Source organism: Talpa europaea, assembly GCF_964194135.1.
Source record: "Talpa europaea genome assembly, chromosome: 6".
Classification (NCBI taxonomy): Eukaryota; Metazoa; Chordata; class Mammalia; order Eulipotyphla; family Talpidae; genus Talpa; species Talpa europaea.
Genome location: NC_140072.1, coordinates 55840240 through 55860055, shown reverse-complemented (window position 1 = coordinate 55860055; position 19816 = coordinate 55840240). Strand labels below are relative to the sequence as shown.

Genomic DNA, 19816 nt, shown 5'->3' with positions numbered 1-19816 from the left:
TTTCAAATGTATATTCCATATATTAGCATTTACGAAAGTCAAATATATATGTGGTTTATTTCATCATGAAGCTTATCCCTACCTGGTAATTTAGGATATATTTGTATGGCCATCTGGTTATTGTCTGTCACTATCAAGTAGTTAACAATTTGGGGACCTTGTCTATCTCGTTCAACACTGTATCCCTCACTCTCACAAGAATACGGGGTACAGAGAAGGTGCTCAATAAATGCATGCTGAATAAACCAACAAGTTTAAATGGGTGGACTATTAGCTAATGGTTTGATTTGCTTCTTAGAGTCATTTCTGGATTATGACATTAAAGCTATGTCAATGGCACAGAAGAAAATGCATATCCTCTTCTCTATGGTAGGCATATACATCCATATATTCACTCAATAGTGTTCGAACCACATAAATTGGTGTTTTATTGAACACTGTTAGTTTTACATGGTTTGACCTGATATAATGGCTTTATGAGTTATTTATGTTAGATATCAAGGCTAAGATCAATCTTTATTTATATTATTCAGAACTATCCGTTAAAATGTGAACATTCTAAAAGTAGTGATTTGGTCTAGTTTATTGCTAAATTCTTAGTGCTTGGCACATAGTAAATGTTCAGTAGTGCTTTACTCTACTCCTTGAGCCATTTCAGGGAAATCTTTCATCTGGAAAGTAAGAGAATGCTTGAATGGCATTCTAGAGGGGTCAATGATAAAGTTTCATCATTTTTATGATTTGGGGGAATGAAAATAGGTTCCAAATTCTTATATAAGCATGACATTAATCAAAGTCATGATGTGTTGCTCCAATTCAGCTTCTATTATGTTGGACCAAACTGGTCAGTACCTTTCTGATCTTGACAACACTGTCTGCACTTGAGCATATTCTGTGAAAGTGAGAATTCTGTAAGCTTATATATTTACTGGGCTTTGAAATCTACTGTGATTTATTTATTTTTTAAATAGAGGCATGTTTTATTTATTTATTTATTTGTTTGTTTGTTTGTTTGTTTATACATGCACTGGGTACAGTCAGAAGCGCGGGAGGGTGAGAGAATTCACCAGAGCCAGAGCGGGGAGCAGAGCAGGCAGAAGGACCGAAGTACACTGCTGAGGGGAGCAGCAGGCGGCAGGAGAGGTCTGCGCGCCATGTGGGACCCTCCTCCGGTGTCCGGGGAGCAGTCGGGGATTGAACCGGCACCGCAGAGGCTGCGGGCAGCTTCGCAACCCAGCGCTCAACCGCTGCGCCACCGGGGAGGCCCCTACTATGCCTACTATGATTTCTTTAACTGACAGTTACTTTCCCTCCCAGCACTTACTGAAAATTCAATTGCAATTGTCTTTTGAACACGAAAGAGGCACAGGTCTTCATTGTTTCACTTGCTTACTTTCAATATGATATTCACAATGTCTCCACAGTTGCTTTTTTGCCCTTGTTTATTCCTTAGCATACTTGCTCCTGATCTTATTCTTTAATGAGCTTTTCCTACTTGGATTCCAAATCTTTCATCATAAAGCAACCTCTTAGAATAGGTTTTCCAGGCACACAGAATGACCCCATATGTACCATGGGAATTTCTGTTTAGGTAGCACAAATTCATTTTTCAAAGTCAAATAATCTAAGGAATCAATTAACTTAGTGGAGAGTGAGAGGGAAAAGGGGGCAATGGACTATGGTGGAGGAGTATTGGTATCTTGGTGGTGGGTGTGGTATGGAAACACACAGCTGAAGAAGTGTGATCCTACACCTAAATCACATACAGTATTGTAAGCCAATGTTATTTCAATAAAAAGGATTTAAAAAAATTAAAAAAAAATAGTTCATTTAAATGCCTTATATGGAAGTAATGGCCATGATGATGACATGCCTGCTATTAAGTGCAAGTTGACTGGTTTATTTCTCTAGTAGTAGAAATGCAAATGAACCAAATCTATCCCAACTGCAATTCATTTGGAACTGAAGGTATGCATTTGCAAGATGGGTAGAAGTGCTAAGAGATAAATGTTTGAGTTTAGCATTTTAATTTTTCTAAGTAGAACAAAGGGCATGGATGAGATTTGGAACAATAAATTCAATAGCACTTGAGACAACTGGGTTTTAGGCAAATGTACATTCACCCATATTGTGATAGCTTCTACAGAGAAATATATATATATGTATATATATATTTATTATATATAGATATATATGGGATATATATATATTTGTAATATTTCCTGTTTCTTTCTCTGTTATATATACATATATATATATATATATATATATATGGGATTGATATATGGGATTACCAATTGTGGTGAACTGCATGGTAACCCTTAAAAAGATATGTGCAAGTCTTAACCCATTACTTATGAACATGACCTTTTTTAGGAAAAGGGATATTTATAGATGTTATTATGCTAAAGATCTCAAGGTGAGAATATCTAGGATTAATTGGGTGAACCCTAAATTCAATGGCAAATATCCCCATAAGAGACAGAAGAAGGGAAGAGAGTGGTAAAGGCAGAAATTGGAATTATACAAATCACAAGTCCAGCATGCTTGGAGCCACTAGGAACTGGAAAAGGCAAGAAAGGACTCTTCCCTTGAGCCTTCAGAGGGAGTGGAGCTCTGCTTACACCTTGATTTCAGATTTCTACCCTCCGCTCCCCCAGCTGCCAAGAGAATAAATTTCTGTTGTTTTATGCTGCCACTTACCATTTGAAGTTTATGGTAATTTGTTATGCTATCCCTAGGAAATTACTGAGGATCTTGGTACCAGGAAGGTTGTTGCAACAAATACCTAAAAATGTAGAAGTACATATGGAATTGGGTAATTGGATAAAGACTGGGAAAAAAAATTGAGGCAAATCATAGGAAAAAACCTAGACTGTTTTGAAGAGACTACTGATTGAAATTACATTAAAGGTGATTTGGGTGAGGGCTTAGAAATGAGGAGCACAGTGGAGAGAGCTATCATCTCAGAGAATGCTTACATCATCATGAATGTAATAGATGGTAGAAATATAAACAGTAAAGGTGTTTCTGATGATATCTCAGAAGGAAATGAGGACCATGTTCTTGGAAACTGTAGGAAAGGCCACCCTTTTTATATATTGTGGCAGGAAACTTGTTTGTGTGTGGCTGAATTGTGTTCTATAATTAGGTGGAAAGTAAAACATGTAAGTGATGAATTTGGGTATACAGTTGAGGAGAATTACAAAGTGCTGGAGATACAGCCCAAGTTCTTGCTGCCTATGGTAAAATGTGAGAAAAATGAGGTAAAGAAAAATTATTGAAAACTAAAAAGAAGGAATTTTTAAGCAGAAAGAAACCACCCAGTAGTTGACAGTTCTTGGTCTATGCAGATTACAATTGACGCCAAAATTAGGAAATTTATTATAAGGAAGATGGATTCTGGAGAGGAAATCAAGGGTGTGCCTGGATAACCTTTTGCTGAAGAGATTCTGTTATGATTCATCAATCCACTCAACCATCTCAGCAGAAGCCAGGGATAGAGATGGGTTACCCAAGAAAGACCTGTGAAAGGCCCTCTATATAATGGTGTAGATCCCTACAGGATATACAGGGGACTCTTAAGGTTTTTAGGACTGTTGTTTCAGCAGAACCATTGACAGCTTGAAATGAAGGGAGCAAATAAAGTATAAAGTAGAAGGAAAGTATGAAATTCTACAAGCAGGAAATGTGATGATAGAGTGATTAACCTGTAAACATGTGCTATCCTTTAAGAAAAGAAAAGAATGATCTTTAGGACAGAGACTTGGGTGCAGAAGCCGAGGGAGATGCCACAGGCCTATAGGGCAGAGCCACAGACATGGTGGGTGAAGTTGAGTCACAAAGAATTAGTCTCAAGCATTGAAACTTAGTGGAATTTGCTTTATTGGGTTTCACATTTGCTTGGGATTGATGACCCCTTTATTCACTTGAATTATTACTTTTAGAATGGAAATGTCTACCCTATGCCTCTCCCACCATAATATTTTGGAAACAGTTAATTTGGTTTTAGGCTGATAGATACATAGAAGAAGATAAATTTTACCTCAGAATGGATCATACCCAGCATCTCTTTCATATCTGATATAGATTATTTAGATGATTGAATTTGGGACTTTTGAGCTGATGATATTCAGATGATACTTTAGAGTTAATGCTATAACAGGTTGAAATTTCAAAGATGTTGGGGTCAATGTGTTTGTCTTATATGTAAGAGAGACGTGAATTTTTGAGGGCCCAGTGAACTATCACAAGTTAAATGATGATACCCAAAAAGATATGTCCAAGTCCTAACCCCCATATCACTAAATATGACCTTATTTGTTAAAGGGGTCTTTTCAGATACAATTTAGTTAAGGATCTTTAAGTGAGATCATTTCCAGATTAAACAGGTGGGTCTTAAGTCTAATGGTAATTATCCTTAGACAGAAGAGAAGATGTGGGGAAGAGGAATAGGTCATGTAAGGACAGCGACAACGACTGCAGCAATGCAACCACAAGTCAAGCAACCCCTTAGAAGGGACAAGGAAGGATTTTTTCCTTTGAGACTTTGTGGGGAGGGGAGTGCATGGCTTTCCTGACACTTTATTTTGGAATTCTGGCCTCTAGAAATGTTAGAAAATAAATTTTTGTTGTTTTAAGCCACCAAGTTTGTGGTAATTTGTTACAGAAGCCACAGGAAACTAATACAGCAACTGTGATATTATCAAACCATTTTGCAGATAAAGTAACTAAAGTTTAAAGAACTTAAGTGATTTCAGTACTGAGAAAAAGCATGAAACAGATGGTCTTTGCAAATGTTGCTTCAAGGTAGAGTTAATAGGCACTGGAATGGGAGTCAGAAGACAGGAGCTCTAGCTCTGGCTTTGACTATGTGACTCCAGGCAAGTCACAACTTGGAAGTCATTAATTGCCTCATCAACAGAGCCAAACTGAGAGTATGGCTGATAAATACTGGTGAGTATAGTTCAAAAATGCATAATCAACTGAAACTTACATAAATCTATAGATTCCCAGGCACCACACCACACTACCCCTGTCCAAACTGTTAAGTCAGAATCATTGCAGTCCTGAAATCTCTATATTTTTTAAAGTTCCCAAATAGTTCAAGGTCAAACAAGTTTGGGAATCACAGGACTAGGCAATTATCAAATCCCTTCTATTGCTAAATTTTGTGTTTAGGATTAGAGACCTATTCCCATCATTTTCAGCACTTAAATATCTATATTGCCTGGACTGTGTATATCTGTGAACACAAAGAAGGGAATGTAAAAGCAAGAATCTGGAACCTATTTATTACAGGTTCCAGGGGCATGGAATTTGGGCCTAAAGTAACCCTTAAGCTCCTTTGTTCGGCATAAGCAGTCACTGTCCCTAGGTTGACTCCCTCCTGTCCTATCTCATAATGTTCTGGGAACAAAAGGACCATGCAAAGTGTTTTCTCTTCACAAAGTAAAAGCACATATGTGACATGACAAAGGCCAACTGAAACAGGTACTGTTCAAAGTGTCTGCATATAAACTAGTCTTGCCAACATGGATTTGTCACATCTGAGAATAATATTCACAAAATCTTTTCCATCTTTCAGAAGTCACACAGCTTTTAAAAAAATAAAATGAAACACATCTTCCCTCTTAGAAAAGGCTCAGTTTGACTAAATGTGAGTTTTTTTCATTTGTTTTTAAACTCAGGCTTGGATTATCTTCTTGTCTCTTCAGTGTAACAATCGCCTACCTCCTGAAATAATCTGTAATCGCAATAAGGATTGGAAAAATCACATATATATTACAGCCTAAATTTAATCATTAAAATCAGTTGATCTGAGTAAATCCAGTCATAGAAGAATGAAAAACCATTATCAATCTCTGGTCATTAAGTCAATACTGAAGGAAAGGTATTATTCTGATGTTTACCATTAGCTGAATTAAGTGTGTTAACAAGACCTGTTAACACATACAGCCTGAATTACACATCTGTCAGCTACCAAAAGATCCTTACGGAGACAGGAATTGTGAATTCTGCAGAATTAGAAGACTTAAAAGATCAATGAAACACTGATGCCTCCTTATCTTGAAGAAGATCAAAGCAGGAGTTATTTCTTCTGTTCCCTCCAAACTGCCCCATTTCCCAGGACTGGGCCAGTCACCACAACCTAGACAGCCACAGAATAGTATGAAGCTTCTGGGGAGGGATCTCATGGGTCCAGATAGCACTCTGATTCCTAAAGCACCAGTCTCTTTGAAGAGTCTTTGAAGAGCTGACGTTAAACGGGCACAGAAATATCTCAATCAGGAAGTAGGGTCTCTTCCCACGGTTCAGTGGTAAGCCTGGCAAATAGGACACCCTCCGGGAACTTCCATCCTGAGGTTTTTAGGAGGAAGCTGGCTCACACACTGAATTTCACATTTAGTCTTTATTTAAGAAGTTTAAAACTAAAGGCTTAGATTCTTCATCATTCTTTAAACCTAAATGACATGGCAACTTTTTCTTTCTTTCTAAATTCATGAATTACTAAGATAAAGGCAGCAAGGAAACAGCTATTTTTCTTTTTTTTTTTTCTTTTTATAAAAGCAGACTTTTTTTTTTTAAGATTTATTTATTTATTTATACAAGCACTGGGCACAGTCAGAAGCACAGGAGGGTGAGAGAATCCACCAGAGCCAGAGCAGGGAGCAGAGCAGGCAGAATTACCGAGGCACACTGCTGAGGGGAGCAGCGGGCGGCAGGAGAGGTCTGCGCGCCATGTGGGACCCTCCTCCCGTGGCCGGGGAGCAGCCAGGGATCGAACCGGCGCTGCAGAGGCCGTGGGCAGCTTCGCAACCCAGCGCTCAACCGCTGCGCCACCGGGGAGGCCCAGGAAACAGCTATTTTTCTTTTTTGAAAGACAAGCATGAATAGTGTGGAAGTATCTCTTATCACTCCCATTAGAAAGGGAGTTCTTTCAGGGCAGAGTTTATGTTTTTTTTTAATTCAGGTATTCCCAGCACTTAGCCCAGAACTTGATGGAGAGTTGACACTAAGAATGTTTGTTGAATAAATGAACAATATTAGTAAGAAGAACAATGGTAGTAGAAGGTCCAAATAAATAGACTGAGATAGTAAATATTCCACTGAAAATTTTAAGGTTGGCTTTTCTTGTCATTGTGCTAGCATTGCTTCCCAACCACTCCCCACCACTATTTTATGAAAATTTTCAAAAAGGGAAAGTTTGAAACAATGTAGTAGTGAACAATATCCACACATCCACCCCCAAAATTTTACAATGCACATTTTACTCTATTTGTTTTTATACTATGTGTAGTCATTCATTATTCTTCTGATGCAATTCAAAGTAACTTGTAACCAGTTCCATCATGCATATCATTAACTTGACTTTGATATTTACTCCTTTTTTGAAGTAAAATTTACATATAATGAAATGCACACAAATACTAAGTGTTCAGTTTAGATGAATTCTGACAAATTCATATACTATGTAAGTCAAACTCAGTCAAGATAGAGTATTTCTATTAACTAGTCCCTACCCTCAGAGGCAACTACTGCTTTGATTTCTTCCACTTTAATTTTGCTTGATCCATGAATATTATAAAGTAGTCACCTAGTCTAAAACTTCCCTTGAATGACACTATTCAAAATGTTCTCTTTTGCATAAGATTTCTTTCAATCAGTACAATAGCTTGGAGATGCCATCCATGCCGTTGTGTTATTGGCAGTTGTTTCTTTTTATTGATGAATAATATTCCATTGTATAAATCACTACAGTTTATCCATTCTCCTCATGATGCACAGTGGGATATTTTGCTTTTTTTACAACTAGGAATACAAATGCCGTGAAGATTCTCTTTAAAGTCTTTTTGTGGACATGTTTCCATCTTTTGATAAATACCCAGGACTGGAATTGCTGGGTTATAAGGATTTGGCAAATCATTTTCCAAAGCAGTTGTACCATTTTCATTCCCATCAACAAGTATGAGGGTTCTGATTGCTCTAATCAGCCCATTTTTGACAACAATTAAGCTCTAGCTAGTGTCACCCTAAGATGCCACTGGGTTCCTTTGCCTTGGAAGGTTATCAGTGGTTGAATTCCCCTTTCAAATTTATATATAATAAAACTTACATGTGCTAATAAAGCAGTCAGTTTAATTACACATTATAGAAATATAGATCTATGAAGGGAACTTGAATTGTGTGTACATGTCTAAGGGGAATGGTGACCATGAAGTCTTTTGGGCTTTTACAGCTATAACTGGGCAAGCTGAGCCTGATTAGGGTGTTAAGAAAGAATGCTAATTGTTTGTGTGTTTTTTTTTAAATTCACATTTTGGAGCTAGCCTGCAGGAAAGCAGAAGTCCTATCTTGCTTACACAAGACAATTATGAACAAGCTCTGTGAAGCTGGAAGAGATTGTTTTAAAATATGTTGCCACACAGATCAAGTTCAAAGATTCCTTTTTCCTGCCCCATGGTCAATAATCTAGACAGGATTTTGAACAACCAGAAAATGTATTGGGAAAGAACCTCATATACAACATGAGTTCCAACAATTTCAGAAAGAAGAGTAGGGAAGTTAAAACAACAACAACCAAAAAAAAAAAAACAAAAACCCAAACTTTCAGCCATCTAGATAATTTGATAAGAGAACAGAAGATCTTGGCAATTTCCTTGTAATAGCTGCAATTCTCAGTAACTTAATCCTTGGGGATTGGGGGAGGATGGTGAGGTGAAGATATTCCCACATGCAAGAGCATATTCCAACAGATTTCCTACTAAAGACACTGTTCACCAAAATTGGAGTCTTATTTTCTATCTGGTGATAATCCATAGAATTTTTTTCCTCTAAACCACTGATGTAGAAATATGAAAGTCACTAAATTTATCCAGTTTGGAGACAAAATAATTCTCTGTAACTCTGTGTCTGCTGCATGACATCTGTAATATCATGAACCTCCTCTGTTCTTCAGAGATGGAAGATGAATAAAGAGTTTATGTTGACAACGACTATAAACTAAGCAGCTCCGAACACGCTCCCCCAGGCTCCCAAAATACAAAGAAAAAAGTAATCACTCCAAATGACCCCCAACCATTTAGAATTTCATACCATCAAGTCAGATGAAGCAAAATTGCTACCACCTGTAAAGATTCAAAGAATACAAAAATCACTAAGAAAAAAAAGAAGAAAAAGTGGCAGATGTGCTGGAGGGAGGGAGAACAAGCAGAGGAAGAACATGCTTGGAGCACCCCCTCCAGGGAACTTGTGATCATATCAGAGACTGAGAAGTTCTGCCAGGTTGGAAAGTAATATAACAACATGCATATTCTATTTTTCTCATACTTAAATGGTTTAAGAAAAGTTTGTTAAAACTTGTAGATATTTAGGGTCATAGACGTGAAGGCTGGAAGGAGTCTGAGTTTGTCTACTCACAAAATCACAGACCTTAAGTTCTGGAAGGGGTCTTGGGAGTCATTTAGTATAATTTGCTACCAATATAAAACATCCCTTATAAATGTGAATCTGTTTTCTGCTCTCATGCCTAAAGTTATAGGAAATGTAGTCTGCTCCAATTTGTTAGATCTGTAAATGTTGACAAGTTTTTTTCCCCTCTTACATTGAGGCAATCTGCTTCCCTTTCACTTCCAATCATGAGTCCTAGTTAGCAAAACAGAAGTCTACTGATGATTCTTTACAGTTGGGTCTTCACATATTTGAAACTGGATACCTGAATCTCCTGAGTCTTCTCTTTTCCAGGTTGAAATGGGGCACAGTTCTTTTAATAAGGTTTCCAGATCTCTTGATAAACTGGTTAACTCTTTTCATCTAAATCCACTTTATCTCTGTCCTTTTTGAAAGTGTGATGCTTGAAATCAAAAGCAATGTCATATATATGGGCTTCATATAGGTAACTGTCTCCAGTGTAGTGACAGGACGGGTTAGATGACCTGCGCAGTAACTCAAGTTATTAGCAGATATAGAATAGCGACTAGATCTGATTATCAGGTCAGTATTCTTTCCCTGTAGCATACTGAACATAATAATCTGATGGATAGGAAAACAAGGTTTCTTCAACCTGGTAATAGTTTTTGCAAAGACAAAAGAAATGAATGCAAAATAAGAACTTTCATCTCCTAGGCCAACTTAATTCCGATGCTTGGGAATCCTTTCCTGTCCACAAAGGAAAACAAGATATACTCTCAGGTAAATGCCTTAAAGGATCTAGTAGCAGAGAATCAAAGTTAAAGAGTAGCTTATGTTCTTTGTTGAAGATGCCCGGCGCAGGGATAGATTACCTGAACCTCCCAATTCTATAAAATCCCAACACTCACTCAGTTAGGCAATAGTATTCCCTGACATTAAAGGCAGCTTAAAAGTCATAAATAAGATTCAAAACAGTTTAATATTGGCCTGGATGGTCGCGGTGGTGGTGAGATGGGGGAAGTCCTGGTATATAAATTATACTATCTTTATCTGAATATTGAATATAAAATACACACAGCAAAAGTGCAGAATGAAGTAATATATATTAACTCTGGCGCAGTATTTAAAATTAAGTTTGGACGCACAGGTAAAAGAGGCTTCTGGTGCATACTGGCTGGGATTTTGATTATGTACTTTGCTTGTATCTTTCCCACCTCCCACAAGTTCTGAATTCACCTCCCAAAATACATGTGGAATTAATTCAATATATACTTACTGCAAATCAACAAGACAAAAAAAGTATTTAGAATTGAAGTTCACAAAAGAAAAAGAAAAAGGTCTGCCTTACAGAAACTTGGGCAACTAATGTTTAAAATACAAACGTGTAGACAATAAGACAATAAGCAAGCTGCAGTGATATGAGAGAAAATGGATGCATAAAGCATAAAGTTTCCTAAATTGAAGCTTGCTTCTGAAACAAGATCCAAAGTTGGGAGATAATTTAGAATTGAGACTAATTTACATTTGACATCAAGTTGAAAATTCCATGAAAGCCTCACGACACAAAGATGCAGGAAAACGTAGCTGTCCATGGAATAAACTTGCCCTATGAAATGAACTGGTCCTTAAGGATGAGCAGTCTACGTAACAGGCTCCAGCGTAGGCTAAAAGGAAGACAGCAGTGAGTGCCAGCTTCAGCCTGCACACCCCAGAGTGGTCAGCTGTGCAGTGCTTTGCCTCTGATACACCTGAACTTTCCATGACTGATGATGGGCTGCTGGGGAGAGACTAGGCTACACGGTCAAAAGTGATATTCAATCTTTGTTTGTTTGGGAGTTGGGTACTGCTGTGTTTGGAGGAGACTATGAAAACAACTGAGATAGGACTGGGCAAGCCACGCTGTCCTTTCCCTCCTATCACTGGAAGACTAGTAAGCAAAAAACTATTATGCTGGACACCAGCCATTCTTATCCCCCAAAGCAATGGGTTTTACAAGCCAAATAACAAATAGAAACCAAATCTAGGAATGCTGAATTCACTGAGAAATCCAAAAGAGAAATATCAATTGTCAATTCTTTCCCAAAGGGGTTGGAAGGAGAGGCTGAATAAAGTAATTCTATAAATGCAATCCAAAAGCCTCATTGTTGACTGTACGGTCAATCATAATGGCAGGAGTGGTCTTATCCTATTACGCTGGAAAATGAACTAGAAGAAGATAAAGTCACAGCCACAGTCATAGCTACTAAATAAAGTAAATAAATACTGGATCCATACAGCAGTATGCTCAGACAATGCCCCCTTGCTGTGCTCAGCCACTCCTACAAAGGGAAATTCTCTTTCAGGTTCTGCTGCAGGCACCACAATAAAGCATTCTGAAATGAGAGCAGTTTGCTTAGAATACCACAGAGCTGGCTGATGTCTGAAAGCTGGGCATAACACGTTTTATTTCCTTTTTCTGATTAAGGAATGGCCCTATCCCTGAGTGTATATCAAAAGGATAGTGTACCAGTGAAGGAGCAGATGCCATAGATAATCAGCTAAATCATGTAGATCTCTGCTGCCCATAGAGTTGAAGACTGATGTTCTGTCTGTTGAGTGGGAGCAATATTATAGACAGTCATGGGGCACAAAGTCTCTCATTTCTGTACTCGACAGGTCACTGTTCCTACACTTCTTCTCTCACTGCAAATATAAACCTTAGTTTCACTTGAGGTCATCTTTCTCACCAAAGGAAAATCTCACGTACATACATATGCAAAATCTATATGATGTGCATTCAGAAGCTAGTAGGGTAAAATGAGCTTGAGCTAAAGAATGGGATAGGAACCTCTTTCCACTTTAAGGAAAGAGAAGGGGCCTCATAAGTCAAGTAGAAGATCAAAGATCATAGGACAAAGATCAAATGACCTGTAACTAGGTGTTTGTCCTGCCTTATAAATAGGCTTCTTTTGTAGGGGAGCAAAAATCCACACAAAATACATCTTTTGGGGCAAAGGCTGATTTCACAGCAGAGGCTCTGAGAGTTGAATGGAGGTTACTTTTGAAAAAGATATTTACATGTAAACCTCTCTCAGTAAGAATGTATTGTGGGAAGACCTAATCTCCTTATCTCTTTTTAATGGATAAAGCAGAACTTAATCTGCCTAATTTTGTCTACCATGCCTTCCCCAGCTCCCTAACTGACCTTTCCTTCTCTCAAAGTCCTTCTGTTCTAGGTAAGCTATTGAAAATCCTATCTGAAACCATATGGGTCTCTCACATATATATAGAAGGTATACATGTTATTAAATTTCTTTTTGTCTTTTTCTTAAAAAAAAAAAGAAAATCTCATGTACATCAAGACAAGTTGACTCAATGAGCCAATCATTTTACCTCTAGGTATAATTTTAAGTAAAAACTCTCAAGAAACACACACACACACACACACACACACACACACACATATATGTACAAGGAAAGTGGCAAAAGAATGTTCCATGAAATGCTATTTGTAGCAATAAGAACAAAAATGGAAACAACTTAAAGTTAGTAAATAGGAGAAAGAACAATAAAATGGGGCATGGTACTATAATGGGATATTAAATCACAGACAAAAAGAAATTAGATCTCCTGTGGGCATGGAGAAAACATGAAAATAATTTTACAAAATGATACAGTGCGATCTATGTCAAGAATTTAGAAAATACACAAAGTAACATTACATACGTGTTGATATTCATATGTGTATGGGTATAAAAGCTTAAAAAAATAAACTGAAAGGATAAATACCACATTCATGGCAGGAATGGTCCTGCCTAGGGCTGGAGATCAAACAGAATGTTATCTTAAAATGTTTTGTTTCTATTTTCAATTAACTATTTTCCTTTTGTATTACATTTCTTCTTCCCAATTGTAGAATTTGTATGATGAAACAAAAAGTGTCAATTTTCAAGCATAAGTAGTGGGACTATATTATTTTTTATATTTAGATTTCACACAAAAAATTAGATTTCACAAGGGCCAATAGCTTGACTATATTTATTCTGAGGTATGGAAAAATGCATCTATTGGATGTTAGGAATTCTAAACATAAGTAAAGAACTTATGCTCCCTCTGAAACTGAAAAACACAGAGTTTATGACTAAGCAAACACTTGCTACTTCAGACATTGGCATGCCATTCAGCTACTGGTGCTAGGCAAGGTCATTGGAGAGCGGAAGCAAAATGGCATAACCATTAAGTATCTTTGGGTTCAGACAGATCTGGGTTCCACTCCTGGTTCAATCATTTAGAGTGACATGAACTTCATTATCTTATCTGTAGAATGAAAGCAATAATTTTTATCTCACATAGTCTTTGGAAAATTACCTGAGATAACGTATGAGCACACTGCTTACTTTTAACCTAGCACATAGGAAATATTCAGAGGATGGTTAGGCAAAATGAAAGGGATGAGGAAGCATTTATTGAGAACTTTTCAAAGTGAACCACTCCTTTGTGAATTCGACACACATGATGAGTATGGGACATTCCTATTATAATCTGGGAGTAGAAAGGGTTGAACAAGCACAGGATGTGAGGTGGTGACAGGAACCACCTTCCAGATGTGCTTCAACTCCCGCTGTCTTCTCATCATCACCACAAGTCACTATTCTAGCTTATCAGAAGCAAGGCTTGGGTAGTTCGGGCTCCTCGCACTGCAGAGGTGTGGCTGGTAGCAGGTCAGGATTATTGCCTCCTCTGGGTACTTGAGGTGATGGTGGTTGGTACTCATTCTGAGCAGCCTAGAAGCAGTAGTAGTCATCTCACGGGGCCTCATTGTGAACCAGAAGGCAGGAATCCCAAAGGTCAACAGGTTGTCCTAAGATATCTGTCCACTCCAAGTCTCATTTCATTAATGGATAGAAATGATGGTACGTATCACTCTCCTCCAAATAGTAAAAAGAGTTGAGAATGAAAGACTAAAAGTTTGAACTTTGCTGACCTATCAAATCACAAAGTTTGAAGAATCCTCAAGGGGAGTCCATCTGCTATCCATCCCAACTCTCCTCCCTTACTGCCCACATGATCCAGAAAACATCATACATTGCTGTTGAAAGCATTTAAAAAAAAAAAAAACCCTGCTTTTCTTAGATGATTATGTTTCTTAACACTTTCTTTCAGCTAATCCAACTTCACCTAAAATGTATGAGTAGCAGACAAATATTTTCCTCTAGTTATTAATCTTCAAAATTCACAAAGATCAGAAAATGAAACTGAGTTTCCTTTGCATTGAGCCTCACCCAAATGGTTCCTTCCCTAGACAAATAGGTGGCAGGGCATTTCTAAGTTAGTCTTTATTCTTCTTGATGTAATTTCAACCTCTGCCCTTTTATGGAATAGTCTGGAAGGAAGAAATCGACACACCAAGCAACGTTTTTCAGCAGCTCTCAAGTACAAAATTGCTGGCGCAATACTCTCCAGATTTTCTCTCAGTCCAGAGACAGTGCCTATCATTCTAGCAGCCAGGTGCTTTGACATGTTTCCTATTATGTTCAGAACATGAAGAAACAGATGGTGGGAGGGATTAAGTGACATGATTGAGGCCAAACGCAGGGTTTTAAAACTCCCTTTCATTTGCTGGGATATGTTCTTTCTGCATACTGGTCTGCATTCTCTCAAGAGTTTAAGTGGGCAAAGATCATGGTGAATGCTCTGACTACTTGTGAGGAACATTTAAAATTCCAGCTTCCTGAATATCGTGGCTGTTACTGAATCCTTGAGTAAGTATGCCTGTATTAATCAGTATCTCCTGAGGAGGGTGTCTTGAGAGTCAGAGTTAATTTGTCCAATGAGGTTTTCCACAATAGAGACGGATGGTCTATTGAAGGAGGGGCTGAAGAGAGAGCAAGAGAAAGCTGTAGGGGGAGAGCTAGAGAGACTTAAGGAGAAAGAGAGGGATGGAGGGGAGGAGAGGGAGGAAGGAAAGGGGTACAGAGTAATAAGGGGGAGTGGGAGAGAACGCCTCTCTAATCTTCCATTTTTGGGAAAAAAACCATGATGTTGATGTTTAATATAAATATAAAGTGGCCTGTGTATCTAAGGGAAAAGCTCATTTTCATCTTGATAAATACTCTTTTGGGTTTGCATATATACCACAATAGATTACAGTTCAAGATCAAAACCGCACCTGCAGTTCACAATGACCTATTTTTTGCCCCAATCCCCCAAAGTTGCTCTGTAGCAAAGCCAAGTCAAAACAATGCTCAAAAAAAGGCTGCAAGTTCCTGGCAATATCCCTTCCACTCCACATTCTGCCAAGGTCACTTAGAGGTGAAGCTGAACTCTCCATTTGGCCTTTTTGCTTTTTCCTCCTCTTTTCCCCTCCCTCCACTTACGTACATACTGATATGGTTTATAGCCTGTACCTCAATAGCATTATCACTCTGGATTTTTATCAGACCTGAGGTCAGGGGAAGCAGGAAAGGAGACTGGATGTGAGTCTAGGTGTGGCAGGGTCCTGTTGCCTTATCAGGGAGGTAAGAAAGTGAATCCACCTGGTATGTTTCTGGCTGTGAAGTACAGTGAGGTGAGCCAAGGTGCCAGGGGGTCACTAGGAGTTCACTTTGGATAGCTGCCCAATGTTTGCAGGACTTAGCTCATCAACTTTTCTAATTTGTATTTCCTGTTGGGTTTCTTCCCTTCTGTTATCTAGGCAAAAAAAAAAAAAAAAAAATTACAGTACATAGCCTGTTTGGTGTATACAGGAAACATCCCTACTTGAATTAAATCCAATTATGGTAATTCATTCAGAAAATCCTTGGGATCACTGGCACAAGTTAAACTGCAAAGGATTTGGGTGTTTAGCATAGGCAGCTGCCTGTCAGAGATACCTGGGTGCTTTCCTCACCACTGCGCTGACCTGTACCTGAACTTACCCAACATCATCTCACAAACTATGGGACCTTGGCATGACTTGTTCTACTTTCCATAAAATGGTAGTCCTCACTATTTATTTCTAAACTGCTTCTGTAACCTGCTTAGAGCACCTAGAGGAGTAGGACAAGTAAATCTCACTGATAGAAAAAGAAATAGAAGATCAAATTTTAAGAGTTCATGCTTTCAGATTTGGTGGGGAAGGGTAGACAAGGATCTACCTGACCTGGGATCACCATGGCTGGCCCTCAGTAAAATATCAGTTGCATTTTCTTTTATTCAAATTTTGGACAGAACTGGTCTTTGCTTGGGTGCTACTAGAGAAAAATTACAAGGCAGTTAAAAATATTAGTTTCTTTCCATTAAGATCCTGGAAAAAAATATTATAAAACACTAAGGAAAAGTACTCATTTTCTGAAATGCACATTGCATTAAAGAGAAGGTAAAAGATGAGACTGAAGACTACCCTCCTAGTTATAGTCAAATTATACTTAAACGTATCTGATCTGCTTCGGAGTCTAAGTGAAATCAAGAATGACAGTAATCACTTTCCTTCAAACTTGAAGACTTTCTCAAATTAAGGTATTACTGATCAAGACACATTCCAAAGGACTGGATTCTCTGCTGAAATACACAGAGGGTATGTATATTGGCTACTTTGTAATAGTTCATAAATTGATGTATAAGTAGGATATTGATAGGCATCAAATACTTTAATTTCTAAACATCTCTCTCATTGGAAAATTTTTAGCTTTCTTTTAATTCTATTTTTTTAAAAAGGTTCCTTTGTTTATTCATTCATTCATTTGACATTTATTGAACAGCTGCTATGTGCTAGCAACTGAGATAAGGATATAATAATGTATAAGACAATTGTCTCTATCTTAAATAGTTCCCAGTTAGCAGATGAGACACCAGGAATACAAATAGAGTATAATATGATATGCTGTAACAGGGCTTTGTGTAAGGTGTTAAGGACATGCAGAGGGCAGGCAGTCCCTGCCCTAGGAGTTAAGGAAAGTTTCCCAGGGGAGGAAACAAACATCTGACCTGATTTTTGAAAGTTGAGTAAATGTTTGCCAGAGGTATAAATGCCTAACCAAAAGAAAGAAACTTTGCTATGTTGTGTTTGTGTACCAACAATTTTTGTGTGGATATACTAAATGCACAGTAGATGATAGAGTTGGAAAGGCAGTCAGGGCTGACCTGAGAAGGTATTAATATTATGCAAGTCTTTTTTTCCAACATGCTTGGAGATGATGAATAGATCCTGAATAGTTTTAAGCCAAAAAATGATCAATCAAATTTGTGTTTTTGGAAAGGTTACTTTGGCAGCAATTGCAGGGACAGGAGGGTTGTGCACCATACAAAAGCAGAGGGGACACTGTGAAAGTAGGTAAAATAAATGAGAAAAATAGGTATGATAAAAGCTTAAAATACACTTGATCTTAGCTAAAAGGCCAAGAAACGATATATAAAAGCTTAAAACAGATCTAACTTAAACAATGCTGAGGCAGGGGAACAGGTCACTGCTTGTGTACTCACAACTTCAGGACACCACACAGGCTTTGGGTGCAACAACAACACAGGGTATCTTAACAAAGATAATTGGGAAAAGAAAACATTTTTAAGGCCACAAATGGCCGGCCATTCTAACCCAGACCGTGTCTACAGTGTCCTGCAGTCTAAACCAAAGGCTGCTCATACCAGGTAGCCCCATCCCTTTGGCAAGAGCCTGGAGCCTGCAGCACACCAGCAAGCAGTGGACCAAAATCCAATTCATGGTGGCCACCAGAGATGCCCACAAGCAGTGCTGCTAACGTGGCACTACAGCAGCTAGCAACACCTATTCAAAGGCTGGGGTGGCCAGTGCTTGACACCTGACACAGGATAACAGTGCTTGGTCATAGGTCAGCAGTGCTGACAGTGCTGGAGTACAGGCACTAGTGTCACAGCTCTTTGAGAGCTGGTGACATAACTGCAGATAGCTCTTTGAGAGACACCAGGCACAGGCGAATGGGCACAGGCCAACAGAGCCCATCAGTAAGTGACATCAGAGGCAGGGCCAGAGGTAGAAGCCTGTGCAGTATGAAGTGGAGCTGAGATGTGAAGGTCTTCGAGGTCTAGGAAGGTCTCAAATTTCTTATCAGGAGGTCTGGACAAGTCTCCCCAACACATCTGTCTGCGAAGGTCTTTTCAGAAAAAGTACCAATGAATCTGAATATCCCAGTTCTCTGGAGTCTTGACTTAAATGCCCTGCCCTTAAAGCCTGATTGGAATGTTTACAATTTCAGCTGTCTGATTGGTGCTTGTGAAGCTCCAGTCAGGTTGGTCCATTTTATGATCTTTAATGGTTTCAAAAGTGAAACCTGGCCTGGACATCCAGACCCGACCTACAGTGAGGTTAGGTGGTGTAGGGTCAGGACTGGACACGGTGCAGGTTTTCTATGATCCAGCAGACCGGGTAAAGGAGGAGTCAGAGTCCTCAGTGGTTTTTTGCAGGCTTTTATTGGGATTTACCCGGTACACAGCAGGCAAGGGTGCTGGGGGGCCGGGAGGCTGGCAGGCCTCCCAGTCCTCAGCAAGTCTTCACTCTTTCTCGGCTTTCCGGCATTCTCTCTGCTTCTCTGCTCTCGGCTTCTGTTCGTTCTTGGCTTCTGCAGGCGTCCCCATGGCGCCGTCCTTAAAAGCCCAGTCTCAGCCCAGGTGAATCCCATCTACCTATGCCCACACCCTACTCCAGGTGCCCGCCATCAGGCATGCATTCAGGACCCCAAGGATCCATCATCTATCCTGATGACGGGAGGGCAGAAAAGCCTGATACTTTTTACCTTACCCTACAGGTGGTCTTGGTGGTGGTGGACCAAGCTAGAGCCGGGAGGCCACAGCTAGAGCCGGCTTCACTTGGGCTGATGCTGCCGGAGTTCGGAGCTGGCCTGCAGACTGCTTGCACCCCTGGCCTTTAAACCCGTTCCCCTCCTAAGGTAGCAGCAGTCATGGGGCTCCTGTTTCAAGCTGTTGTTAATATGGATACTTGTGTAAATTTTGATGTGATCTGCCACCAGTATGCATACTGTAGAAAATTAATGTAATAAGAGTTCAGGGATTGGAATGGAATGAGAAGAGAAGGCTTCAAGGTAGCACTACAGCAGCTAGCAACACCTATTCAAAGGCTGGGCTGGCCAGGCACAGGACAACAGCACTTGGTCACAGGCAGACAGGAATTGAGAAACAACTGAGGCCAGGAATGTGTGAGCATCCTAGTCTGGAGGAGTAGTACCTACAAAGTATGATGCTTCTAACTGTGGGCTAGAAACATGTGGTCTCTGAGAACTGGAGAACACTTTTCAGACTGCTGAGGAAAGCAAGGGAAATCATATTACCTGAGGCTCTACACATTTAGGCAGGTATTCTAACTTACATGGAAGTTCATAAAAATCTAAAGGACTAAGCAGTCACTCTCAGTAGACACTGAGCTGATATAATCACACCCACAACTGTTGTAGACTGT

General features: G+C 39.2%; 1 protein-coding gene across 2 annotated transcripts in view; it reads right to left on the bottom strand.

Moving 5' to 3' along the window:
- The window catches only part of EXOC6B (exocyst complex component 6B), a gene marked incomplete at both ends in the record, with an annotated part of 577226 nt that overhangs the window by 65228 nt on the left and 492182 nt on the right, over positions 1 to 19816 (bottom strand). The gene's annotated exons all lie outside the window — the stretch shown is intronic.